Source organism: Hyperolius riggenbachi, chromosome 8, assembly GCF_040937935.1.
Source record: "Hyperolius riggenbachi isolate aHypRig1 chromosome 8, aHypRig1.pri, whole genome shotgun sequence".
NCBI classification, from domain to species: domain Eukaryota; kingdom Metazoa; phylum Chordata; class Amphibia; order Anura; family Hyperoliidae; genus Hyperolius; species Hyperolius riggenbachi.
The window spans coordinates 154714638-154742534 of NC_090653.1; the positions used below are offsets into that span (position 1 = coordinate 154714638).

Below are 27897 nucleotides of genomic sequence, written 5' to 3' on the forward strand. Positions count from 1 at the left end.
TGAAGCTTACCACTTAACGTACCTCAAATGTTGGTCTATATAAATACAGAAAGTAATACATGCTGAACAATCAGAAGTAATGAAATAGGTCAATATATCAACTGCACATAGAGGAGGCAAGACAAATGCTCTTGGCCTTCGCTGCCATTTACGTTTTATCTTTAGCAACTTAATGTTTAAATGGAATGCTATTGTCCATTCCAGGCTACGGTAAACAAACCAGGAAACCGTAGCCTACACTTGTAACATGACTGTAGTCAAAACCACACCAATCCTTTGAACACTTGTGATATTTCTACTTTTTACCAGAGACATTAACCCTTTATTGAAAAGAGATTTGGGGCATATTCACAGTGGGACGTTGCGTTGTAATGCAACATTAAAGTCGCAATGCAGCATTACAACGCACCGCAAAAAAAGGTGGTAACGTACATTAACACTATGTTACCATGGCATACAGTAGATACAGTGGCGCATAGTCAATGAAAAGTATGCCTCTCTGTGTCTGTTAACGTCTGTGTTTAGCGGTAACGCAAGCAGGGAGTTACCATAATGCAGCATTTACAACGCAACGTTAATGGCACAATGTGAATGTTGCATAGGCATAACATTACAGTGCGTTATAAAGTAATTATAACGCAGGATAACGTCCCACTGTGAATGTAACCTTATATCAATAGGCTTATTATAGAACATTTACATGTAATAGTAGTGTAGGGTTTGAGCTAGGGTTATAGCTTAATAGGGTTAGAAGCCTGTCTAAACTAAATTACATAACTTTATCACATAAAAAATTAACTGTACTGTAGAAACCAATTAGTGTTTAAAAAAAAATAAAAAATAATTGAATGCGTTAAAAAGAAAAAAAATCCTGCTGTCCCCAATAAAATTAATAAATAATACTTATTAGACAGATTTATACAGAGAGAACAAATTATTGGACAGTCTATCGCAATGTGTAAAACAAATTCCACAATCATTACAATATGGGAATGTGGTCACTAAACTGACTATGTGGTGAAGCAACCAGTTAGGACTGTACATGCTGTACAGTCTCCAGATGCTTCCAAAGTCTTCCTGGGCAGCCCCGAGGCTAGGCTTATGACATTTATGGCAGTGATTGTGGCAAGGCTGAAGAATGTTTTTGGCCAGCCATGATCCCTCTATACGCAGTTGGATCTGTAGATTAAGAAATGCTTTTCCAGATTACTGGTTTGCTTATTAAGTACACTTTTGATTTTGAACATTGCTTTATAATATGACAAATCCATATTAAAAAGTTTAAAGTCTTGGAACTGAAGTGGTTTTTCCATGTTGCACTAAAAAATAGCTGCATAAACCTTGTTGGTCACTCTCGCAACAGACTTCCTTTGCCTCCATCTTTGTAGGTAAATATTATAAGCTCTGACCAGTTGGATTTAGCCTAGTGTCTAAACCCATTCAGTCTCACCTAAGCTCATCAACTCATCTTATTACATCCCCAAACAGAATGAGTGCCTTCCCTTGATTGTGTTTGATGACAATAAAAGCTGCTAGCTGGATTTTATAACCAAAATGTCTGAACTGGCCATGTGAGTAGAAAAGTGCCATTTTAGTTTCAATAATAATCTAGCTATTTCTTCAGTGTTTTTCTAGCATCTGTTCACACGTGTGAAATGTTTGCTTGTTTGACACATGCCTTAATTCTATCTCTTTGATGAGCCAGTAAGGTGCATTTCCTATGCACTGCTATGTCTTTTCATTTCACTTTTCTTTCTGCTCTTACTCTGGCAATCTGCCACCTTCTTTCTGATCCCCAAGTCACGGTATACTGTACCTTAAACCAAAATGGTTTCCCTGAAACATTGATAAGAGTCAGGAAGGAATAAAGGCTATATTTACATTTTTTTGCTAATAGGGTTTACACATTTATTAAAATTTAATTTCTTGTCTTAGTTTTGTAACTCTTTATACAACTGGATTTGCTTGTATTATGATGAAATCTATTTGAGCCCTTAAGGCTTATACTGATTTTAAAATTATAATTTTTATTTTCTTTTGCTTTAACTTTAGATATTTGCAAAGTATTTTATATGTATACACTGTAAAAGATGGTGAATGATAATTTTCAGAAACTGAGCAGCAATATTTATGACAATGAACAATACAATAAAATTGTGTTGAACTGAGAAGGATCTCTTAGACTGGACATATGTAAAAAATGTAATTAGTTCTGCTTGGTACAAAATAAATGTTATTTTCAAGTAGTATCAAGTCTTGGCCCATCCTTATTACATCTCCAATGTCACGGTTTGCCTACATTCATTTTAGAATAATTATATCTAAAGTTGTTACTGTCTGCCTCCTCCTTCAACCAGGGACTGTGGGGAATTCTAGTTTGGTATAACACCCAATAAAAAAAATGTTATTTCCATAGTCCTTGCCAATACAGTTGTGATTTATGCACAGATGAAATTACTTGTGAACAATCGCAAGTCCTCACAGCTCACAGAACAGCATTGCTACGAGCTGTCATTGCATGCAAAGCATACATAGTTAAAATAATTCCAGTTTTGTTAGTATAATGCTTTGGTTTTGCTGAGCTGTTGGGGTACTGCATGTTGCACAAAAAACTCTGCAGTTGAACACTATAATAGCTCTGCGTTTGATCAATTGTATCAAAGAATATATTGTTCACTTCTTCTGCAGCAGCTAATAACACCAACAGCAGCTATCTGATAACCTCCCGACAGTAACACATTGGCCTCAATTCACTAAGCTTATCTCCTGTCTTTAATAACTCTTATAGAGTTGTTACCATGGTAATAAGGCGTGTAGTATTCAGGAAACATTTTACCTCAGGCAAACCTAAAGTTAACTCTTCTGTCTTTAAGTTAACTCTTTAATCCTTAAAATAACTCCAGAGTTAAAGACAGGCTGTTTATTAACTGCGTGTGAAAATAACTACAGAGGAGGTAACTTAACTACAGAGGAGGTAACTTAACTACAGAGGAGGTAAATTAACTACAGAATAGGTAACGTAAGGAATGAAGAGATAAGATAACTCTCTTAATGTGTGGAGGTAAGTTTTCTCTTGCCTTATTATCTCCAGCATGATCTTAGTGAATTGAGGCCACTGTCTGGTAACCACTTTAGTACTCTGTGCAAAGTGAAAATAAAGAGAAAAACACACGGTTAATCCTCTCAGAATCACTTCATGAAGAAATTATTCATCTATAAAAGGTTATGATGGTGTGGCTAATATCTTACAGCAGACAAAAAAACATTAAATATAGTTCCAATTTGTGCCCTAACAATAAAGGTAAGCCTCCATTCCAAATTTTAAGTAAATCTGAAGCAAGCAACAAAGCAACATTACCACACAATGCAACAAAAAAGTGGTTACTGTTGCATTAAGTAGGTATAGTAAAGCATACAGTCAATGAAAAATATGCTTTCCTTTACTTGGTAATGTGTGCACTACCATAATGCTACACATTACAATGCAACACTAACGTTGTACTGTGCACGTCGCATAGACTTTATTGCAGTGCGGTAAGCTGCGTTATATAATTTTATAATGTAGCTCCGCAACATGACACTGTGAATATAGCCTCAATCTTGATCTGATCATTTCCTTTTAGGGTCCTTTCGCACTGTGTTCATTGTGTTCTGTTGCAATGGACAATATCATCTCAACGTGTTGCAATGATATTGCTATGGTGCTTTCACATGGTGTGCAGTAGGTTGCGATAGATTAAGGTTTACCAGGTTCCCGGGGGAGATTACACTGGCAGTGAAGCATACTTTATTGTACTGTATGCTTCACTGTATGGTAGCACCACAAGTCTAATCCATGGTGTGACTTTTCTGCACCTTTACATTGCAATCCTATCGCTATGTGCTGAACGTGAAATAACCCTAATGCATTGAATCAGAACAAGTATGCATTAGAGGCATTCTGACTACATCAGGTGCATCTTGTTACAAATGTGTGACTTTGAAAGTGCAGATCAGCATGACAACCAGGTAACTGGAATGAATGTATTGTAAAGGAGAAAACAATGGCAGCACCTTATCCTCTCCTACGGTTTCCTTTTATTTCCAGGAGGAAATCAGCCACTTTAGTTTTGATTTATTAATCATGGTTCTCCTGCTATAAAACTGAAAATATGTTCACCATGTGTTTGAATATGCAGTTAAATTATTTCTATGGATATATGGCTTAAATTATGATCATTGCTAATAGTTTGCTGCATAACTGGTATGTTGTTCATACGCTGGGGCCAAATCCAGAAATAAGCATGGTAACTTTTAATAAAAAGGGATTCTCAATGATCTTTTGAAAATATTAATCGCATATCACAATAATGATCTCAACAAAGTTAAATATTTGTGCAGCAAACTTAGAGAGCCTATTTAGTTGTGTGATCCTGAATTTAATAAGTTGCTGAAGCCTGGCCATGGGCATACTTAAAGCCCTGCAGAATAAGTCCACCATTCTTTTTTTTTTTTAAAGATCTTTTTATTTTGATTTTCAAAAAGAAATATGAAATACAACATACAAGGTATATGAAAGTACAGAGATACAAGAATTTGTCAAAACAGGCGTATTCATAGAGGATACCAGATAACAGTGTAAGTAAGGCACTAGACATTGGTACATCTATGACAGAGAATATTAAATATGAAGTCAGGTCACAAACCAGCGTGACTAGCAATAGCTTCATAGAGTACCCATAAAAAACATATGGACGAACGGGAGTTTACTAGCGATATAAGTATATGGGAGTGGATGTCCACCATATTGTCTGAATAAACGGGGTGGTCCTGGGCCCAAGGGGAACAAACACCAGGAGCCACCAACATATCATTTTGGGGGTGGAAGACAACCATAACCCATAATTCTTTGCCCAATATAGAGAGGTCACTCAGCCCTTATAGGGAATATATTTATATATAAAAACAAACAAATGGGTATGTCCATTAGTCTGGGTAATCCCTTAGGATATATTGGAAAACTATGACTTAAATAGTAGGAAAAAAGAAAAACAAGAAAAGAGAAGGTAGAGAAAAAGAGAATAGAGTAGGAAAGTAGTGTAAAGTATATCAGAATATGTCAGGAGGCCATCCCTATAACCGACCCTCGCTCCCTAAACACCAAGGGGATATTGAGAAGAGGAGCAGTCAATACATATACCTACGTATTTGAATGTACATTTCCCTCTCTCTTGTGTATATCAATTGGGGCCCTGGGCAAGCACAAGGGATCGGTAGTGGTCCGATTCCTTAAACTCAAACCAGCCAAACCATGTCTTCCAAAACTGTTCATGTTTCTCATGTATAGTGGGGGTGGACATTTTTTTCAATATAGACTTTATGATTTATTTTTTCCTTGAATAGCCATAAAAAAAGTCTGTTCTGAGCTCCTGATTCAAGCATTTTGTAACCTCCACATATATATGTATAAAAGTACATTGCTGTAAGAATGTTTGGGAACAGTACATTTTGGTGAGAGAGTCAAGCGTTGTCTCTAAAAGCAGACTTTCTATACCAAGGTTCCCTGGTATATTTTTTTCTCCTAGTTGGGGCTGGAACTTTCAGGAGCGATTATTCCCAATTTCCATCCCGGGTCCTGCAGCAAAGTAGAAAAAAAGGATTGCTGCAAAACCGCATTGCAATAACTGTTCAAAAGCAATTTTACTAGCCAAACCACACAAAAAAAACCACAATCTCAATCATTGTATAATTGCCAGCATTACATTAAAAAGCGCTTTGAAATCACACAAAATGATGCTGAAAAAATGCTACACAAAGTGCAATCACTACTTACAAGGGGTCCCAGAGTCAATAGACCACTAATGCTCAGAAAACTCTCACTTGTGAGGTGTTTCCCTATTGGTCATTTTACATCTGTGCAGCATTTTTGTGGGCAATTCGGTCCCAATGCTGATGAACAACTGATTCAGTTAAAACGTATCATTTATCAGTTGCCAGTTTAAACCCAGCCTTACAGATGACTAAAGAGGGGGCTTCAGTTCAGCTGGCAGGTTGAGAAAGTTTCAAACGTACCTGCTTAGCTCCCCTATGTCCACTGATCTGCTCATCTCAAATTCCATCTTCTCGTTCGCCAATGGCACGATGGTCATTTCACTCTTATGACCTCATACAATCTTGTTGTTATGAAGGCATACATTCAAGTCTAGACATGAGGATGGGTGCCCATATGACGATCTGAAGAGGAAATGGAGAAATTGAGCAGGGTACTATAACCAATGCGATCATAGTAGGGTATTGTACCGTGTTAGCCATCAGTAAAAGCAAGAAGTTTTAAATCAGGATGATACCATGTGATCATGTCAATCTCTGCATCAGGATGCAGCTGCACACTGTAGTCGGGTTTCATGACAACAGACGGTACTAAAATGGAGGGAAGCCATGTAAAGCATGTTATAATAAAGGATAACAGTACAATCAGTAGCATAGTAATATAAATCGCTAGAAAAGTGTGCTAATAATGAGAGGCACTATATTGGGATTGAAAGAATAAGAAGCACTATCATTTCAAAGCACTGTAGCTGTGGGAGCTGCTATGAGAAACGCTAAAATGCAGGTCACGGTAATAGGGAATACTGTAATAAAGGGCATGAAATGGATGCACTATAATAGGGGAGTAGGGAATAAAGGCTAAACAGGGTGGCTGTTACTTAAAAAAAAATAAACTACACACACTTATAAAGATCATGCCTACTGCAAAATACGGACAGCTCCCTACTTATAAATGACTTGAGGTACAACGCTTCAAAGATACAAACAAAGTTGTCTCCATGTTCAAAATATATAGGTAGTTTCATACACATAAAATGCACATTGAAAACCACAATAAAAACATTGTTTATATCTATTGTGCAAATCCAGAGTTGTCTGAAAGTAAATCATTTGTCCATGTTTCACCATGTTTAATACAGGGCTTAAAGAGTCTCTGAAACCTCCTTGCCGGTTATCCCGTGCTCAGCTCGGGGTAACCTGCGCAGGAGGATTTCTCGGGCATAATTTTTTTTTCCTACACGCAGCTAGCACTTTGCTAGCTGCGTGTGGTACGCGATCGCCGCCGATTCGCTGCTACCCGCCGCGCCGAGCCGCCTCCCCCCACACCCCTGCGCAGCCTGGCCAATCAGTGCCAGGCAGCGCTGAGGGGTGGATCAGGATTTTCTCTGACGTCCATGACGTCTGTGACGTCATCCTGCCCCGTCGCCATGGCGACCGGGGAAGACCTGCAGGAAATCCCGTTCTGAACGGAATTTTCTGCTTACTCTGATCGCCGCCGCTCAGTGGCTATCATGTAGCGAGCCCTGGGCTCGCTACATGATTTGAAAAAAAAAAAAATTTAAAAAGTGCTGCGCTGCCTCCTTGCCGGCGGGAATGGAACCGGCAAGGAGGTTAAAATAATGTTTTTATTTTTAAAAGCTCTTAAGCATGTTTTCCCTAACTAAAACGCTGCATCCCTGGGCGGAAATCGAACTAAATTCCCCCAAACTCCCCTTGCAAAATTCACGACTTTCGTGGTCGTGGATTTTGCTGCCTTGTGCGCTTCCGTGAGAGGCAGAGCTTTCAGCTGCAGCTCTGCCTCTACACGCGTCTATCAGCGTGTATCTCCGCCTCTCCCCTGCCCCTCTCAGTGAAGGAAGACAGAGGGGCGGGCGGAGGCGGAGATACGTGCTGACAGACGCATGGAGAGGCAGAGCTGCAGCTGAAAGCTATACCTCATGGAAGCGCTCCCCGCAATGTGCCCCAGGAAGTTTGGGGGGATTTAGTTAGATTTCATCCATGGGGATGTGGAGTTTTAGTTAGGGCAAACATGCTTAAAGAGGAGCTGTTAGGTATAAGGTCTCAGAGAAAATAAACACATATATCAGTAGCTAAATATTGGCTGTACTTACATTACATATGCATTTCACTGTCCACGTTTGGATTTCACAGAATTTGTATATAGTATATGCAGAGATAGATGCTCCTGACAAATGTGTCGTCATGTCCTGCCTGCTTCCTGATCACAGAAAAGCTCCTACTGAATAACACAGTGTGCAGTGAATATTAATGAGCCATGTGGCTAGGAATGGCTAGCTGACTCCTGCAGTGTACTCTGCCCGGAGATTTATCAGTGCTACGCGCTGGACTGATTACAAGCTGCTGTAACGTCTCATTAGCAGCCGAGGGGAGGGCCCCAGAATGCTTTGCAGTATAGTACGCGGCTTGCGTCCTCTTGGGTCTAATTAGCTTTTCTGATAAGCACACATCAAAGGTAAGAGAGATTTTTATCTTCACTAATGGCTTTCTGGCTTCCTTCTAAACTGTTTAACACAGGAGAATAGAGGTTTAAATTAGCTTCTGCAGCCTGACAGTTACTCTTTAAGAGCTTTTTGCAATAAAAAGCTGTATTTTATGAAACTTCAGTTTCTAACTTACAAACAAATTCAACTTACAATCTCCCAGAACGGAACTGGTTTGTAAGTAGGGAACCGCCTGTTCATCATTACTCCAGCCAGTACTGTATGATTTATTTATTTTTTTTATACATAATATGATGGGTTTTTGTAGGCCTCAGTTCTGTTTGGAACCTGTTCAGCTGAACTTGTCCCAAAATAGAGGTTAGTTTTTGGATGGGGATGTAATTTTATTTCTCATTCTTTTTCTCTGTACTCACTGAAGTATTTTTTATTTTATTTGTTTGCTTTATTTACAATGCCACTGTGCAGGGTGGAGCTTAACCACTTGTGGATGTAGCATCTCTGGCCCCTTAAGGACCAGGGAATTTCTTTCTGATTGGCCCTCAGTGATCACGGGGTCTGGAGCCAATGGAGATACTGGGCTCTGTTATCAGCGTTACAGCATAGCAAGCAGGTTGCAGTATCAGGGTGAAAGGCAGGAGCGTGAGGTGCGTACTAACACGGAAGTTGAAATCTATGCCCTGGCAGGGATAAGTGGACATAAACGGTGTAGATTTCAACTATGGCTGTTTAGAAGAGGTTAAGATGAAAAATGTATTAGAATGATACACTCTTTCATACACATTATGGTCATTCACTGTGTTTACGTACATTTGTCCTCACTACAAAAGCAGTCCATCCATAGTACAGACGTGATGTCTGGATGTTATTAAAACAAAAATGAGATAATCTGTGGCATAGGGGCCAAGGCCGCCATTGCAACCAGGCCCATGCTCCTGGGGGGCCCACTTGTACTCCCCACATTTTGCTCCTCCGCAGCAGTGTTGAAGATTAGAGGCAGCAAACAAATACTCCCCTCTTACAGGTTCAATGTGCTGGAGGTCCCATCTGTTCTCATTACTTCACCTCTGTTCCCCCGTAATTCCTGCTTCTCAGTTTTGGCTCTATTGCCGATCTGAGAAGCAAAAAAGTACAGAGTAGCAGTAGGGCAGAGAAGACAGGCGGGGGCCTCCAGCCCCTGGAACCTGTGACAAGTGAGTGTGTGTGCCTGTAAAGCAGGGGGGGGGGGGCAATATGTAAGATACTAGGGTGTGGGGGGAGGGGTTGAGGAATGGGGACACATCTAGCTACCATACTGGGTAGGCAGGGCAGAGCATATCTGGCTACTATATTGGGGTGGGAGGGAGCACATTATTTAATGTAGGAATGTGTGTGTGTGTGGGGGGGGGCAGTCCAAATTCAGTATCAGGGACCTGAGGTCCGCCACTGTAGAGAAAGTTTATTTATAGTTAAGTTTACAGTTAGTTCATCATAAAATAGTTAAATCTTACTTCATTTTTTAAAAGATTAAACATTTTTGTATTTTTAATTATAGCCATGATCGAGAGACATTGGCACTGGGAAAAACTGTCAGAAAATGAGAGCAGCCAGAATATCCAGCTCTATTCATTGTGATTTTACTTCCATAGGGCAGACTGGGGATCACTAGAATGAGGAAAGCCTCCTGGGATAGGTCATAAGATTTATTCAGTTTCCTTTATTCCATATAAATATTATTTATTGTTGGTGCTGAATAGAGATGGCCCGAACGGTTCCAGGCGAACTTCCGGCGGTTCGCGTTCGCCATGTAAGGCAAACTTTTCCGGAAGTTCCAATCGCCCCCATAGTGCGCACCATTAGGGTCAACTTTGACCCTCTACATCACAGTCAGCAGGCACATTGTAGCCAATTAGGCTACACTCCCTCCTGGAGCCATCCCCCCCCCCCCTTATAAAAGGCAGACAGCGCTGGCCATTACACTCACTTGTGTGCCTGCATTAATTGGTGAAGGGACAGCTGCTGGTAGACTCTCATAGGGAAAGATTAGTTAGGCTCTTGTAGGCTTGTTAGCTTGCTCCTGGCTGATTATTATTGCTAAAATAGCACCCCTTGACAGCTCTTTTGAGAGCTAATGTTCTCCTGATGTGTTGCTTTTTTTTTTTTTTTGGTGTGTTGCCCACTGACACTGCATTATACAGCCCTAGCTGTTGCAGCTGGGCCTTGGTAGTTGCTGTAATTGCTGTGCCAGCCAGGCCCTGCCTATCTATACTGTGACACCTACCTATGCCTACTTAACTACTAGGGCACCTACCTACCTATACTAGGACTCCTACCTATGCCTATCTACCTATACTGGGACACCTACCTATGCCTACCTACATACAAGAAGATAATAAGGTCATTGGTTCATTGTGGACAGACCAAATTTGATCAGCTGGACAGTCACTGTTGTTCTATCATTGAGCTACCACAGCCCGGCGACCATATGGGCTTGAAAACCGCCACGGCCTGCACTCGCGCCATGGTGCACACCAGTCCAGCACAGCTGTTTGCGGTGCGTTGCACAGTGAGTTTTGGTGTGTCCGTATGAAGCAGTACTCTAATTACACTCCCTGATTGATGTATACACATGCAAGATGTTTGAAAGCACTTTAAGCCTGCAATTTAGCATTCAATGTGATTTCTGCCCTTAAAACGCTGCTTTGCATCAAATCCAGATTTTTTTTCCCTGGGACTTTTGGCATCTATCCCACTCATCCATGCAAAAACTCAGATGTTAGACCCCTTGAAACATCTTTTCCATAACTTTTAAGGCCAGCATAAGTGTTTCTACTTTTCAACGTTCGCCTCCCCATTGAAGTCTATTGCGGTTCGCGAAAGTTCGCACGAACCAAAAATCGGAGGTTCAGGCCATCTCTAGTGCTGAAATCTCGGATCAGAGGTCAATTTCCAAAAATAGGATTGGGAAATAAATATTGGAAGATGAGCAGAAGACCACAGGCCTGGCTCCATAAACCCACTCAAAAGGGACTAATAGTTGAGAAGCAGGCTCCCAGCCAAGTCCTTGTTATTATACATCCTGCACTGTTTCCGCTACTGCCGCCACTTTGACAGTGTTGGGATCAGGCTGCTATACCATCCAGAGTCTCCAACCTGCGGCAAGCCGCCAGTTTGAACAAATCCATGAATGGAGCTCTCTGCTTGGCTGGTGATCATCTGACTAGCCTATAGTGGGACAATCTAGTGTAAATACAAGGCCGTCACTGTGAATTTCATCTCTAAGCAAGAAGAATTTGTTGGTAAATTAGAAGGAAATCAGTTAACTTTAAATTGAAAATAAAGTAAAAACAGGTTTGCATTATAAAAAAAAAAGCTGCCACAAACCAAACACATTTAGAAGTGTGTGCATTGCTTCCTTTCCTACTATGGGAACAGATAAGTATTCATGTATGAAAATATACATACTTTTAGAAACCATTACCAACAAGTAATGCAGACTCACACAGGGGGTATGGCACTTCATGAACCTCCCATTCCTCACCAGAACACCCTGCACAGCATGATGGACCACTAATCCTATCTCCTATTAAAGGGTACCTGAGATAGGGATAAATAAAATATACATACCTAAGTCTTCCTCCAGGCTGCTCGCTCCCACGCTGTCCTCAGACTCCCCGTTCATCCACATTTGGCCCTGGAAAGTCCTCCAGTCTGGAGACAACTGCGCATGCATCATGCACGCTCCCGCAGTACTTCTTCACAGTGCTACTGCACAGGCACACTTCAATCACTTTGTTGCTCTGGAAATCATCCTAAACAGTGGTGGGCAGGGACAGGCGAGAATGATGTTGTATAATGGTTGGAGCAGACTGGATTTCTACAAAGGAAGCAGATGCTATAAATGGATCAGGCTGAAAGTAGTACTCCCTGTCAGAGGTGTGCAGAAGCCCACAACAGAAACTAGCAGGATGTCCAAACTGGTAGAAATCAGTCATAGTAAAAAAAAAAAGGTTGGGTATCGAGTAAAGCAGCAGACAAGCGTAAGCAACATCAATAAATGGGACAGATCAGGAACAAATCACAATCAGGAGTCAGTGACCAGTTCAGAGACTTAAAGTGAACCCAAGGTGAGAGGTATATGGAGGCTACCATATTTATTTCCTTTTAAACAATACCAGTTGCCTGGCAGCCCTGCTTGTCTATTTGGCTGCAGTAGTGTCTGAATTACACCAGATACAAGCATGCAGCTAATCCTGTTCGTTCTGACACTGTCAGAAACACCTGATCTACTGCATGAATATTCGGGGTCTGTGGCAAAAAGTATTAGAGGCAGATGATCAGCAGGATAGTCCGGCAACTTGTATTGCTTAACCTCTTGAAGACCGCGGTATTAATCCCCCCTAGTAACCAGGCCATTTTGTTAATAGTGCCACTGCAGCTTTAAGGCCAAGCTGCAGGGCCGCACAGCACCAAGTGATCCACCCCCCCCCCCCCTTTTCCCCCTACCAACAGAGCTTCCTGTTGGTGGGGTCTGATCATCCCCTCCAGTGTTTTTTTTTATAAATATTATTAATTTTGTTTTACTTTTTGCGGACCGGCGCAGTAGAAATCTGCGTCGGGGCAGGTAGCGCTGCGGTTCTGACCGGACGTAAAATCTAAGTCCCATTCACCGCGCGTTCCCGCCCGTTACCACTGCTCTCGCCGCTTTTTACCCGCTGCAATTAGCTCACCCTGCCGTCTCTATGACGGCAAGAGTGGTGTTTTAGTGTACCAGCAGCCTCTGGTACACATATAATAAGGCAGTAATACCCCCCCAGAAAAAAACACAACAATGCAGCGTTTCCCCCATGATGCGCAAACTCAGTACTAGCAAGCAAGACATAACTAATAAAACAAACAGTACGCCACATATAAAATGCAGAAACCATTACCTCAGATGTCAAATGCAGAAACCATTACCCCAAGAGTCAAATGCAGAAACCCTTACCCCAAATGTCAATGAAGAAACCATTACCCCAAGAGTCAAATGCAGAAACCATTACCACACATGTGAAATGCAGAAACATTTACCCCAAATGTTGAAACCGTTATTACACATGAAATGTAGAATCATTTTAAATTATGCCACATAGTGATTATGCAGAGGGTAGGAGAGGTCAGAGTGCTGGCAAAGGGTAGGAGAGGTCAGTGGGTGTGAGGGTAGGAGAGGTCAGTGGGTGCTAGGAGAAGTCAGTGTGAGCTGGTGGAGGGTAGGAGAGGTCAGTGGGTGCGAGGGTAGGAGAGGTCAGTGGGTGCGAGGGAAGGAGAGGTCAGTGGGTGCTGGTGGAGGGTAGGAAAGGTAGAGGGGAGGAGAGGTCAGTGGGTGCTGGCCGAGAAAAGAAGAGGCCAGTGGGTACAAGAGTAGGAAAGATCAGTGGGTGCTGGTGGAGGGTAGGAGGTCAATGGGTGCTAAGGGATAGTAGGAGAGGTCAGTGGGTGCTGGGGAGGGTAGCAGAGGTCAGTGGGTGCTGGTGGAGGGTAGGAGTGGTCAGTGGGTACTGGGGGAGGGAAAGAGAGGTCAGTGGGTGCTGGGGGAGGGTAGGAGCGGTCAGTGAGTGCTGACGAAGGGAAGGAGAGGTCAGTGGGTGCTGGTGGAGGGTCGGAAAGGTCATTTGGGTGCTGGCAAAGGGTAGGAGAGGTCAGTGGGTGCGGGTTGAGGGTAGGAGAGGTCAATGGGTGCTGGCCGAGAAGAGGCCAGTGGGTACGAGAGTAGAAAAGATCAGTGGGTGCTGGGGGAGGGTAGGAGAGGTCAGTGCAGGCTGGTGGAGGGTAGGAGAGGTCATTGGGTGCTGGCAGAGGGTAGGAGAGGTCAGTGGGTGCTGGTGGAGGGTAGGACAGGCCAGTGGGTGCTAAGGGATAGTAGGAGAGGTCAGTGGGTGCTAAGGGATAGTAGGAGAGGTCAGTGAGGGCTGGTTTAGGAGAGCGGAGCGGATACTGAAATTGTCTGCTTACCTGGGGCTTCTGCCAGCCCCCTGCAACATCCCTGTGCCCATGCCATTTCCAAACGATCCTCCGTTCCCCCGCCGCGGATTACTTTTCTTCACGCCTGACTTCTAAGTCGACGTCCACTGCGCCTGCGCGGCCCTGGCCGTGTGCATCGCAGGTGCAGTACATGAACAAGGACGCGCAGGCGCAGTGCACAGCAACAGCCAGAAGTGAAAGTGAGCCGCAGCAGGGGAACGGAGGATCAGTTGGTAACTTGGTGGGCACAGGGCGGCTGCTGGGAGCTGGCAGAAGCCCCAGGTAAGTGAAACTCTGTTTTGTTTTTTAAATCTTCAGTTCCACTTTAATGTGATTCAAGCACAGTGTTAAATCAATCATCTACTGTAAATACGGATACCAGAATGCCAACTAGCTAAAAATGTCATGTTTGACTTATTAATCAGGTTGCTGCTACTCTGCCATGGTGGGTTTGTGAGCTGTAGCACTTTTTTTGCCTTCGTTTTCTACTCCATCTGACATTTTTATGAGGTGATGAGGTGATGCTTTATTGCCATTTCTCAGCAATCCCCCCACAGTGACACTCATGAAATTTTAAAAAATATGTAATGGGGACAAGTTTAAAAATTGCCTACAAGTAACAGTATTTATAAGAATCTGCACTACATCCAAAAATGTGTAGCAACACCCATTTTTTTATATTTTTATCATCATCATCATCATCATCACTTAAAGGGAATCAGAGACAAAGACAACCTGCAAAATTGAAAAAGATGTTATACATAACTGGGGGCTGGGGCTTCCTCCAGCCCCATAAGCCTGGATCGCTCCCACGCCGCCATCCTCCGCTGCCTCTATCGCCGGTACCGGGTCCCGTCACTTCCACCGGACGCGACCAGTTGTATGCATGCACAGGGGCTCCATCCGGCTTTGTACGCATGCGCCTGCACAGTACGAAGGGAGCGCACTGTGCTTGCGTCAACTGGCTGAAATTACGGGACCCGGTACTGGTAGACAGAGGCAGCAGAGGACGGCGGTGTGGGAGCGATCCAGGCTTATGGGGCTGGAGGAAGCCCCAGGTATGTATAAATTTAGTATCATCTCGTCTCTGGGTCTCTTTAAAGAGTAACTGTTAGGCCTTAAATACAAAATTAATTTTCTAGTGCAGGCTGTTACATTAGTCAAGAGGATGCTAACCAGGCAAATCCAAACTTTAAAATCAATCTTACTGTGCTCCTTCTCTCCCCATGCCCCCAGGCTCTAAGATGGTACGCAGACTAATACAGATGCAAAAGAGAAGTGACATGCTATATCAGCCTGATTGGCTGAAGCCTCTGTCACTCATCTCTCTGCGCTGTGATTGTCCGCCTGCTCTCCTCTTCACTCTCTATGTTTCAGCCACTTAAGTGCGCAGGGAGGGGGGCCAGAGGCTGTCTCCTGTCACTGTCCTCGGCCCCCCTCCTCCAGAAGCATATGGGCTCCCTCTCTGCTGCATCTGCCGCCCGCAGATAAAGGAAGGATAAAGGAGATGCACACAGACTCCCTGAATAATGGTTCCAGGCGCTGCAGTCCCCTTCTATACTCTCTGCACTGCCTCCGGTGGTAGTGCAGAGAACAGATGGGAACGCCAGCAGTTGGATACATTATTAGGGGAGTCTGTGCCTGCTACCTTTATCCTCCCCGCTCTGCTCTGAATCAGTGCAGGGAGGAGGGGGATGCGGAGGGGGGGGGGGTTCTTTAACCTGGATGGCACAAGATGGCCCCTGCCAGGAAAATAATATAAATTGAAAATTAAAAGAAACCAAACCGTGGACAGTGCATTACATCTGATATGTAAGTAGAGCAAGAATTTATCTACTTACATATGTATTTTTTGTGGAGGGCATCATGTAATAAATGTCAGTCTGTAAATCAGGGATTTAAAAGATTTTACAATAGGCAAACACTGACTAAATCATTTATACATAATTATTGTAAAAATGAAGCACTTTTATTACATTATTTTCACTGGAGTTCCTCTTTAAGGCAGATTCTGGCCGAAGCAGAACTAAAGGAAATTAACTAAAAAATATTGCCAAAAGTAATATTATGCCTGCCTTTGCACACACAAGAGCTTGAATGACATCCCATTCTTCATCCATAGGCCTTAATATACAGTTAGCTTACCCTTCACAGCTATAACAACTTCAATCACAAGGTTTAGGTTGTGTTATGTGTGTAATGGGAATTTTTGACCATTCTTCAGGAAAAGCATTTGTGAGGTCAGTCGTTGATGTTGGATGAGAAGCACTGCCTCACAGTCTTCACTCTTATTCATCCCAAAGGTGTATCGGGTTGAGTTCAGGTTTCTGACCAAGCCAGTCAATGATTTGCTGTAGAGAAAGGATCCGCAAACCAGACTTGGCTTAGTGAAAAAAAATGTCCGTTCTTTATTAGAAAAATCCACATCACAAAAGTAGTGCAATAAAATCACAGGATCGACTAACGCGTATCGGGCTTACAATCTGCCCTTAGTCATAGTCGACTATGACTAAGGGCAGATTGTAAGCCCGATACGCGTTAGTCGATCCTGTGATTTTATTGCACTATTGTCATGTGGATTTTTCTAATAAAGAACGGACAATTTTTCACTAAGCCAAGTCTGGTTTGCGGATCCTTTCTCTACAGTGTGTGCTAAAGGACTGGCTCTCTAGATCCTGCACCGACTGGTATGTGTTACAATGGGGGTAGAGCGTTCATGAACTTAGTCAATGATTTGGAAGAGCATTCCAATGCATTTGGCAATGAAGTATAGGGTAGACTACATGCTTGGCTGAAAAGATGAGTTTTCAGGGTTGACTTACAGTTTTTAAGAGTTGTATAGTTACAAATGTGTTTCTGTAAATCATGTGATAGGCACAGAGTATCCGCACAGGATACGCTGTGAACGCACTGTTATGTACCTAGCCTAACCGATATCCATGAAGATTGAGACACAGAGAGCCCAATATAGTGTAGTATGTACGGGTAGAGTGGATATGTAAGGTAAGTATGCAGATATACTTAGATATACCATCCAGGTAACCACTATATATGCAGATGGGGAGATTAGACCTGTCCCCACTCAGGATTAAGAAGTCACTCTCTGTAGATAGGAAATACGGGTCAACACCTCTCCACCAAGGGTGGACACTGGAACTGCATATGCAGACAAAGGCGCCAAAATAATAAAATGTACTAAAAATGTTAAAATGAGAGAAGACAGAGGTGGACTTACCTCCTCCAAGCACACACACAAAGAGCAATACCGTAACAATAAAAAACACAATAATGTTCCAACCCTAATACAATCTTATACAAATTCCACATAAATGAATACGGGGCTTTAAATGAACAAACAGGCCTTGATTCATAAAAGTGAGTGCGATAGTTCAGAGACTGCCGGGAAATTACCGCTAGCAGTAAATGAGGGTTTTTGCAGTAAATTCATTTAAAAAAATCTGAGTGCAAGGTGATTGCGATAGCAGTCGGTAAGCGTGCGGTAAGTGTGCGGTGTGGTGCGGAAAGCTGTCGGTATAATTTGCTGAGTGCGGTAGTTTGCTGCTGACTTCCTAATGACAAGGTGCATGCTGGGTAGAAGTGGGCAGTTTTAGACACACGTGACTTTTTATAAATTATTATTATTATAATATATATATATATATATATATATATATATATATATATATATATATATATAAATAAATTATTCTTATAAATTATCTAACTCTCTGCGATTTCTAAAAGCCTGGGTGATATTACAACCACCCTTCCTCCTCTGTATCCTTAAAAATTCCATAACATTAAGTTCAAAGGGCTCCATTTGTCACCTAAAAAACTCGCCAGGTCTTTGTTGGTGATAACATGTTATTTATCGCATCCTTAATCCCCTTTTTTTTTCTTTTTTTTTTTTTTACATGAATACACTTCATTCAGTTTACAGACACAAACAACGTTTTCATTACCGCACTATTACCGCATGCGTAAAACATGCGTTAAATTTTATGAATCCACTATCAACAACATACCATGCAGTAATTTACCGCTTGGGCGATAATGCATGCGGTAATGCTTTATGAATCGAGGCCATAAACTTTTATTCTTCCTTCAAAGTTTCTTCAAAATTGCGGACAAACATGTGAACACAATTTCGGAATTCCAAATCACTAAAAGACTGCCCGACACGTGTCCCATGGCCAAAGAACGCCTCCCCAGAGGCACACAGCACACACACACATCAACTGTCGACCCTCAAAAGGTATGTGACCGCAATCTGGTAAAGATCAAAGACTGATACTCATCGATGGTGTCTTGGATGCTGAAACGCATCCAAGAATAGCAAGAGACAAACAAAGAGACTGTTGTATATATTCAAAACAACAAGGGTTTATTTGTATACTCCAAAAAGTGCAAGTGCAATGCGTTTCGCAGGCATCTCTTGCTTCATCAGGCAATAAAAAGGCTGGCTCAGCATGACATATGATACAAAGAATGAACATGATATTATAAATGGTTTTGACAGTATCATGGTTTCATAAATACCAAAGAGGGGGGTAGAAGAAAAAAAGAAGAGGAGGATGAAGAAAGAAAAAGAAAACGGAGGAGGAAAGAAAGAGGAAGAAAGAAAAAGATAAAGGAATGGATGAGAAACTTGTCGGGGGGGGGGGGGGGGGGGGGTTGGGGTTGGGTTTAAGAGGGGCGGCTCTTGGGGAAGGAAAAATTAATAAAGAGGGGGTAGCTCAGATTAAAAGTTCATTATGGGCAATAAACAAAAGGGGGGGGGGGGGCAGGAGTGGGTAGAGGTTGGAGGGGGAAAAGTGGGACAGAAAAGTGGAGCAGTGAGGAGGTACAAGCGAATAAATGGTGTATATATATGTATACAACAAAACAATGGTGCAAAAAAGGAGTAAATAACATAATACAATTAGGATAACCAAAGACTAAATAGACAATGGTTGCGGAGCTCCGTCATCCAAGCGGAGATGCACGCATGATCTCCTGCAAACCCTGCCCTAGGACTTTACGCCGATTGGCGTTAGGTGGTCCTGGGGCCGCCGCCGTGGCCACGCTCATCGGCGTGACGCGGACGGCAACCAGCTTGATAAATCAAGACCCATGGCCTCAGTTCTGGTAAGATTTTTGAGTAAATTACCGCATGCGGTAAGGACATTTAGCAATTCTGGTAGATTTCAGTCATGTTTTACTGCATGCGGTAAATTTTAGTCATGTATTATCGCATGCTGTAAATTATGTGGTAATTTGTGCAGTAATTTTTATTAATGTTACCGAAAATCGCTATTCTCATGTAAATTAGGGGGCATGTTAGCACATAATTTACCAAACTGTTTAAGACCTGCCTGTACCTGGCATTAAAGTCAATTTGTATGCATTTTGCAGTTTTTAGTGGAGTTCCTATTGCTGTTTTAGTGGAGTTCCTATTCAGGCTGTGTAATAAAAAAAGAACAGTAGAAATAGAACTCCAAATATTTACTGGATTTTTTTTTTTATAGGGGATGCCTATAAATACACTTTTCATAGGTTGCTACATAATCAAATACAACCTCCCCCCCCCCACCCCCCCCCCCCCCCCCCCCCCCCCCCCGGGCAAAAAAAAAATCTTCTAAAGAGCATCCTAACTCATGGAAAACAAACACTATTATTTATTTACCAAATGCTTACCGCTGAAATAAAACTTTATGCAGTTTCCATACGTTTTACCGCATGCTCAGAAATGAATAAGGTCTTTCATACCTTAAGATTATAGTGTTTGGACAGAATGCAGCAAAGGCGGGCCCATCAGATGCTGCTGCTGCCTGCACACTCCCCCAGTTGAAATCCTGGAGTCTTCTGCCTGGAGCTTCGATCTTCCCCTGTGCTAGGCCAATGCACTCCACCAAGCAGCACTCCACCGAGCTAAAGATCCAGCACAGGACTACCCTAGCCGTAGGTCTAACACAGCCCTGCATGGAAGTTATGGAAACTGCATCGCAGAAGCCATGCATTGACCTCAGCCACTTTGGGTACCAAGCTCTGCAGCAGGCAACGCCAGCCAGTGGGACAAAAACGGACACCAACCGACAGGTTGTGCCGCAATCCTAGGGGGACTCTTTATCACTGTCCTTTTCACTGTCCTTTTCACTTTCTCTTCTTCTCTTTCCTCTCCTCTCTCTGTCTCTGGCCTTGGGTTAGACTTGGGGGCATCTGATTCAAAGTATCACTGCAAAGCGTTTTGAGTGCCTTGGATGGCAGCGGATTACCCCCCTGGTCTTTCCCTGGGGTTCCTCTTTTATGTATGCATCTCTCTATGCTTTATTTCTATGCCTGTGTTTTCACTGTTCCTACTGTATGTATCTACTGTATATGCCTGTATGTATCTACTGTATATGCTGTATGTATCTACTACTGTATGTACCACCACCGACCCTGTTGTGCCAAAACCAATTCCGGGTACGACTCACATTGTACTTGGCGAAATAAATTCTGATTCTGAGGTTGGTGGCACCACCAAGTGCTATTAAAAGAGTGGCTCTGTGGCTCAGTACTGTGGATCCACAGCTTGATGAAACACTGCATAGCCTCAAACAGCGGGCTGTCGCTAGATACAGACGCATTCTTTAACGTGTTTTAAAAAAGAGCTAATCCTTTAATTACACCCAGTGGTGCCAACACTTGAATTCTGGATTGTTGTGTCTGCTGTGGTACTTAGCGACACTGGTCTTGGCACCACCTATTATTGTCCCTTTTTCATGGGTGCTTGCTGCACACACTCTGCTATAGTGTTTGGACAAGTAGAACATGGTCAGTGTCAAATGTAGAAGACAGATCAAGGAGGATGAATATGCCAGATTTGTTGTTGTTTTGTTTATTGCTAGGCCAGCTATTTATCTTGTGACTACCCTTCCATGTACATCAGCCCCCCTTTTATTCTATATTCAGGCCTCTTTTACATGTGCAACATCTATGTACAGCACATCTACTTCATGTACAGCTCCTTTGGGAATCAGCTTCCCTCTTATAGGCACTCACAAGTCCTGTTCCACTATAAGACTGTGCGAAATTGACCTGAGGAAGCAGGTAAGACCCATGAAACATACAGTCGTTTTTAAGTGTTTGTCACGTTACACATGCATTTCTTGCTGTCCAGCAGATTCATATTCCCTTCAAAAGTTTGTCCCAGCTCCTCTCCTGTAGCTCTGGCTGTGACCAGCTCCTCCCCCTCCCACTAGCTTGTTTTTTTTCTGTAAGTTTCAGCCAGCCCATCTTGCCTCATGCAATTGTATTGCTGGAGCCGTTCATGTCATGATCTTTTGACCTATCTATCTGATGTTCGCTGTTGTCAAGATCTGCAGTTTGGAATAAACTTCCCAAAATCTACAAGGCATCATTTATGATAGAGTCAACTGCCAACGCTTCTAAGATTGTGAGTTATTGCTATCCGATCACAACTTGACAAGTTACAGGGGTCACACTTCCAATGCTCAGACTGGGTTGGTAGATCAGTGTCATAGACTCCTATTAGACTTACCAGTAATGGAGTTTCTGGTTGTCATCCGGGACAACCTGAGATCCGGTCCCGCCCAGGATCTGTGGAAACATAATCCCAAGAAGTTTAAAAGCCCCCGCCCTCCCTCAATCCTCAGTGCGTCTGAAAGTACATATGATTAGAAACACCAAGATGAAGGAAGGAAATTAGACACCAAAAATGATTTTAACTTCAAATGAAAGGTGTGCGACCGAAATAGGGAAGGGTTATAGCAGTTGACAAACAGAAACTCCATTACTGGTAGGTCTAATAGGAGTCTTTCTCTAATTGTCATCCAGGACAACCTGAGAGATAAACAAGAAAGTCTTTTAGTACAAAAAGACTCACCTAGGGAGGGACCACTGCTTGAAGCACCTTTCTGCCAAATGACTGATCTTGTTGAGATAGTACATCCACTCTGTAATGTTTGATGAAAGTTGATGCACTTGACCATGTTGCTGCTTGGCATATTTGCTGAATTGTGGCTCCTGCTCTCTCTGCCCACGAAGTGGATAATGAATCAGTTGAATGAGCCTAAATATTAGGTGGTAAGAGACAATTACTACCCTCATACGTCAAGGATATGGTCTGTCTAATCCAACTAGCAATAGTTTGTCTGGATGCCTGATGACCCTTATTCTTTCCTGGAAACAAAACTAACAAACTGCTTGATTTCCTGAATTCTCTGGATCTTGTGAGATAAACTAGCAGATATTTTCTGACATCTAAACAGTGAAAACCCTCTTCCCTAGCTCCTGACGGTTTGGAACAGAAGGAAGAATAATTTCCTTTCTATGGAACTCAGATGCTACCAGGCCCGGATTTACATCACAGGAGCCTATAGGCACAGATGTCCTGGCACCCTAGACTTCACCCTCCATGAGCCTACAAACCCCCACAGAACCACACTTCAAATGTGCTGGCTGTCCCAGCTGTCACTTCTCCCTTATTTCCCTTGACCGTCATAGGTAGCTAAAGTTGCCAGTTAGTATAAGGTAGCCAGAGGTGCCCTCAGTATTACCATAAGTTGCCCCCGACTGAAGGGAGATCACGTTAGTGAAATACAGAGCCGAGTGAGTAACCTATCATTTACACTCTGCTCAGAACTCTGCATAGGGAAGGAGGGAGAGAGGCACTTGGGGAGAGGAGTGAGCCACCTTTCCATTATCTGGCGCCTGTAGGCACGTGCCTTATGGTAAATCCGGCCCTGGATGCTACCATTGGTAGATAGGCAGGATCCATTCTGAGCAATCCAACAAAAACCCCTGCGCTCAAATCTTGGTCTCCAAACGATTCCACAAGTCCTGGCTGTCTCTATGTACCAATGCACGGCTCAGCTCCGCTCTCAGGGGTGTGTGCAGCTTTAAAACAAAAACATGGAGCGCTCCATAGTGCATTACCATAAAAACTTCTTTTATTCCGCAAAGTAAAAGTTGTACTTACAATGTATCTGTAAAAAACTCGCTTATCAGCGGCAAGCCCTCCGCTTAACTCCCCGGCGGCTAAGACCCTCGCACTGTGGCCAGCAGCGCGGTCCGATGGTTTCCGTAGCTCGTCTCTAGGGGGGTGGGCGTGGCTTACTCCGAACGTGCTTGTAGCGTCATTACGCGTTTCGGCGCTCTGCGCCTTCGTCAGATCTGACGAAGGCGCAGAGCGCCGAAACGCGTAATGACGCTACAAGCACGTTCGGAGTAAGCCACGCCCACCCCCCTAGAGACGAGCTACGGAAACCATCGGACCGCGCTGCTGGCCACAGTGTGAGGGTCTTAGCCGCCGGGGAGTTAAGCGGAGGGCTTGCCGCTGATAAGCGAGTTTTTTACAGATACATTGTAAGTACAACTTTTACTTTGCGGAATAAAAGAAGTTTTTATGGTAATGCACTATGGAGCGCTCCATGTTTTTGTTTTAAGGATCCATTCTGAGTCTAATACTATCAGGGCAGATAATGAGGAAGGGATTTTTAATAGATAATGCCTGTAAATCGCTTAACCATCTAGCAGACGTGACAGCAATAAGAAAAGCTTATTGGAGTGTCAGAAACGTAATATCAATCTCTTCAATGGATTCAAATGGGTTCAAAATGAGCCTTTATGAGCCCATTGAGGAAAAGGGAAAAACGTTCTGCTTTACCGGAGCATCCTTCTCAGTTGTTTCCGTCACGGAAACACAGATGAACTGAGGATTGAGGGAGGGCGGGGGCTTGTAAACTTCTTGGGATTATGTTTACACAGATCCTGGGCGGGACCGGATCTCAGGTTGTCCCGGATGACGATTAGAGAAAAATTTATACAATGTAAGACAATCATTTACCTAATAGTTTTTAAACCTTTATATACCTGGGGCACCTCCTCCTATCCCTCCCCCCATTAGTTAAATGGTTTCCCCTGAGAGCTATCTCAGGATGTATTTGTTTTTGTGAAGAGCGACTATCCAAAGAAGAATCCCAACAGAACTGCCTAGAGACGGTATTTTCCAAGTCTATTACTGTAATAGCCCTTCAGCAAGCCAGCTTTATAAGTCGTTTTTCATCACTTACACTCTCTTTGGTTTAAATACTGCAATATAGTGGTACTCTTTGTGTCATTTGTCTTTTTTCTCTTGGTTCCTGGGACTCACAAGTTGAAGTCACCGGACACTCCAACACCACTTTAGTGTATTGTTTTTATTTCCAGTCTCTCTTCCATATGCAGTAACCCCCTTTCCATGTCAGCAGCTCCCTTAGGCAGAATCTGCCTTAAAGGGAGTCTGAAGCCATTTTAAAAAACAAAAACCTATACATACCTAAGGAGAGGGAAGGCTCTGGGTCCTATAGAGCCTTCCCAGTCTCCTTACAGTCCCCATGTCCCCCTGTAGGCTCCCCCGTTAGCAGTCTAAGACCAGTCTCTTTCGGGTTGGGCTTGCTTCGAGAGTCTTCAGAAGCACTCAGGCTTCCGAATATGGGCCACTCTGCACGCGCGAGCACCAACTCTTGCGTGTGCAGTACAGAGCCGCCGATCTTCAGGAGCTTCCAATGTCTCCTGCGGCGGGAGAATCAAATGGAGGATCCCGCGGGGGAACAAGCAGATGAGGAAAGGAACAGGAATACTCTATAGGACCCAGAGCCTTCCCTCTCCTTAAGCAAGTATCTGTTTTTTTGGGTTAATGTTTTTTACTAAGGCTTCAGACTTGCTTTAAGCCTGGGCTTTTGTGGTCTTTCTAGATATTAAGCCCTGAATGTATGACTTGCTGATCGAGGATAGAGCACTATAGAGAGCATTTCGGAATGTCTATGATGGCATACATGGACATCCATTATCCCTCTCACCAAGGCTTTTATGCCTTTAGAAAATGCTTGGTAAACACTGTATAAATGCTGAGACTGAACATGCTGAGCAGTTAGCTGTGACAGTTATATGATGCAGTTAAAGGATGTTTCAGTGAATGTGTGTGAATGGTTCTTGTTGCTATAATTAGAGAAATAGTGCACTACAGCTTTGATGTGGAAATGTATTCATCTGCCTTAGTGGAGACAGGAAGGAATTTATTCCTCTGTAAGGGAAAAAAATGACCATAGCATTCCATGTATTTTTGTTTTGTCTTTCTCTGCATCAGAACAACTGGAGTTGTGCAAGACTGAACGTGATGGATTTGTCTTTTTTTACCTAGTTATGTAACTAAAATGTGATATCCTTCAACAGCAGACTTCTGCAGAGGCCGACTTCTACAAAAATACATCTAATTCATCTATCTAAAATAGGTTTACTGTGTTACAGACACTTATTTTTGGTCTGCCCAGGGGCATAACTACAAACCATGGGCCCCCCCTGCAAAAATCTCATGGGGACCCCCTCTATATGTTCTGCCACACTGACTTCGGAAGCATTTCTCCCATAGAACCATTCCTAACTAGTCAGTGTTACCCCCACATAAATGCGCACAAATAGCCAGCAGTTCCCCCAAGAGACCTGTGAGGATTGGAAATTGTTATAAGAGAATGGGGTTTTTTTATGTTTTATTTAGCATTTTTGGGTGGGGGGGAATACTATATCTCCTTACCTGGCCATTTGGCGGCCTTCACACTGCATCTCCCTAGTTTACAAATCCATTTAAGTACCCCTAAAGGAGGGTAAGGATGGAATATTTACCCCATTTTTTTCTGGCCTTTTGGGGGAATCTGAGCTCTTACTGCCACAATGCGGAAATGTAAAACGGATAGCAGTAGATGTAGGAAGGCAGGATACTGCCTTCCCACACCCACTATGGTAGGTGCTCCACTATGGAACGCAAGTACTTCTGTGTTGTGGAAATACAGGTACAGCTGGACTGCAAAATACTTCTGGATTACAAAAGTACCATCCTGCCCCATATAACTAAGCAGAAAATTGCAATGGAGTGAGGAGAAACTAAGTCACGTCTTCCAGAAGCCCCTGAGACTGTAACTATATAAGCGCATGCATGTTCGGCATACATGCTACTGACAGCCAGGGGATACAGATGGAAACTACATTTGCTGGCTGCAAAGGTATGGGAGCAAAACTTCAGTGTTGCATAGGTAAAGCCTATGCACCTAGGAGGCAGAATAACAGTAAGTTTTTCTCTTTCAGATGTCCTAATCTATCCCTCATCATTGACAAGAGATGCACAGGTAGATAAAATCTACTGGTATGCATACATGTAAGCCAAATCTTAAAAGAAAAACTTACGGAGCTTTTCAATTATGCCATATCTCTCTCTCTCTGTAGCATGCTTGTGACGCCTGCAGGAAACTCCTGCCCACAAAAAAGACCAGCCACAGTCCGATTGGCAAGGACAGTACAGGATAAAAAAAAAAAAAAGAGTAGGAGAATGAAGGCTTATTAAAGATTGACATTCATTCTCTTGTCTGATGATTCTGCAGGCCTCCTCATCTTCAGAATCAGAATCAAGGCATAGATCTTCCTCAAGCCGAAGATCACATTCTAGTAAAGAGGCACATAATTGTAGAACATTGGGAAGAAGGAAACAATGCTGGACCTGCACTGAAGATGAAACGTCACAGCTTGCTTCTATACTCTACCTATGGAGGAAGACACAAATAATGATTTACCATTACTAATTAAAGAGATTGTACAGCAATAATTATTAGAACAGCCAGCCTCTTCGAGTGTGGCAGAACTTAAAGATTTGGAGAATTCGGTAGCATCCGAAAATCCGGCGAACAAAGTCTATGTGGCTGTAGGTTTTAATTTCAACCTAGTCAGTCCGTTCATAAAATCAGTACAAGAAGCGATTCAATGGAAAGTTCCAGAAGAATCAAAGCCCCCCCCCCCCCAAAAAAAAAAAATTATTATTATTTTTTATCTATAAAGTGCCAACATATTCCGTGGCGCTGTACAATGTAAGAAAACAAACAAGGGATACATAATGATACAGACAATGATATACATCAAATATGAACACTGATACAAAATACAGCACTGCTGATTACAATTTGATTGACATGATGACTAAAATGTATAAATGTCTAACAGTGTGCAAGCAATTAACTTAATAACGTTCCATGACACAAAAGGGTGAAAGCCCTGCCCTTGCGAGCTTACAATCTGAAGGAATGGGGTGGAAACAAGAGGTGGGGAAATATACAGTATATGTACAGGCAGTGTGTAATTAGGTTATTTAATGGGTGCATGGCCTAAGCTAGAGAATATGCTTGTCGGAAATGGTGGGTTTTCAGGGCTGGATTTAGGGTCAGGTCCCCAAGGCCTGGGACTAGGGCGACAGAATCTGCCACATTCCGAAGGGCGGGTGACAGGTTAACTGCACCTGTCACTTGCCATAAGAGCCGCTCGCCCACTCTGCAAGTCCGCAGCTGCCCCGCTCTGACTGACCGCCTGAGCCTGTGTAAACAGAGCAGCTCCGCAATTGCCAGCTAAAAGCAGTGCACTGTGAGGCTGCAACAAGCCTGCAGCTTGCTGCATGCAGACTCTCCCAAGTCTCACCCTGGGCAGCGGCGACTTCCTATACAGCCGGTAACACTCTGTAACCGCTATCAATCAAGTCACGTAATATGCTATGTGACGTCAGCCAGCCCTGAGCCCAGCCAGGAGTGCGGAGTGGATGTGAAGGTCTGATGTCTCGCGGTGCCGCTGGGATTGATTTATGGATGAGAATCCT

General features: G+C 43.1%; 1 long non-coding RNA gene across 1 annotated transcript in view; it reads right to left on the minus strand.

Moving 5' to 3' along the window:
* Positions 1–4566: 4566 nt before the first annotated feature.
* The window catches only part of LOC137527138 (uncharacterized), a 127816-nt gene continuing 104485 nt past the window's right edge, over positions 4567–27897 (minus strand). The window contains exon 3 of the long non-coding RNA XR_011023136.1: positions 4567–5614. This is a non-coding gene — a long non-coding RNA (uncharacterized lncRNA). The remainder of the gene's footprint in view (positions 5615–27897) is intronic.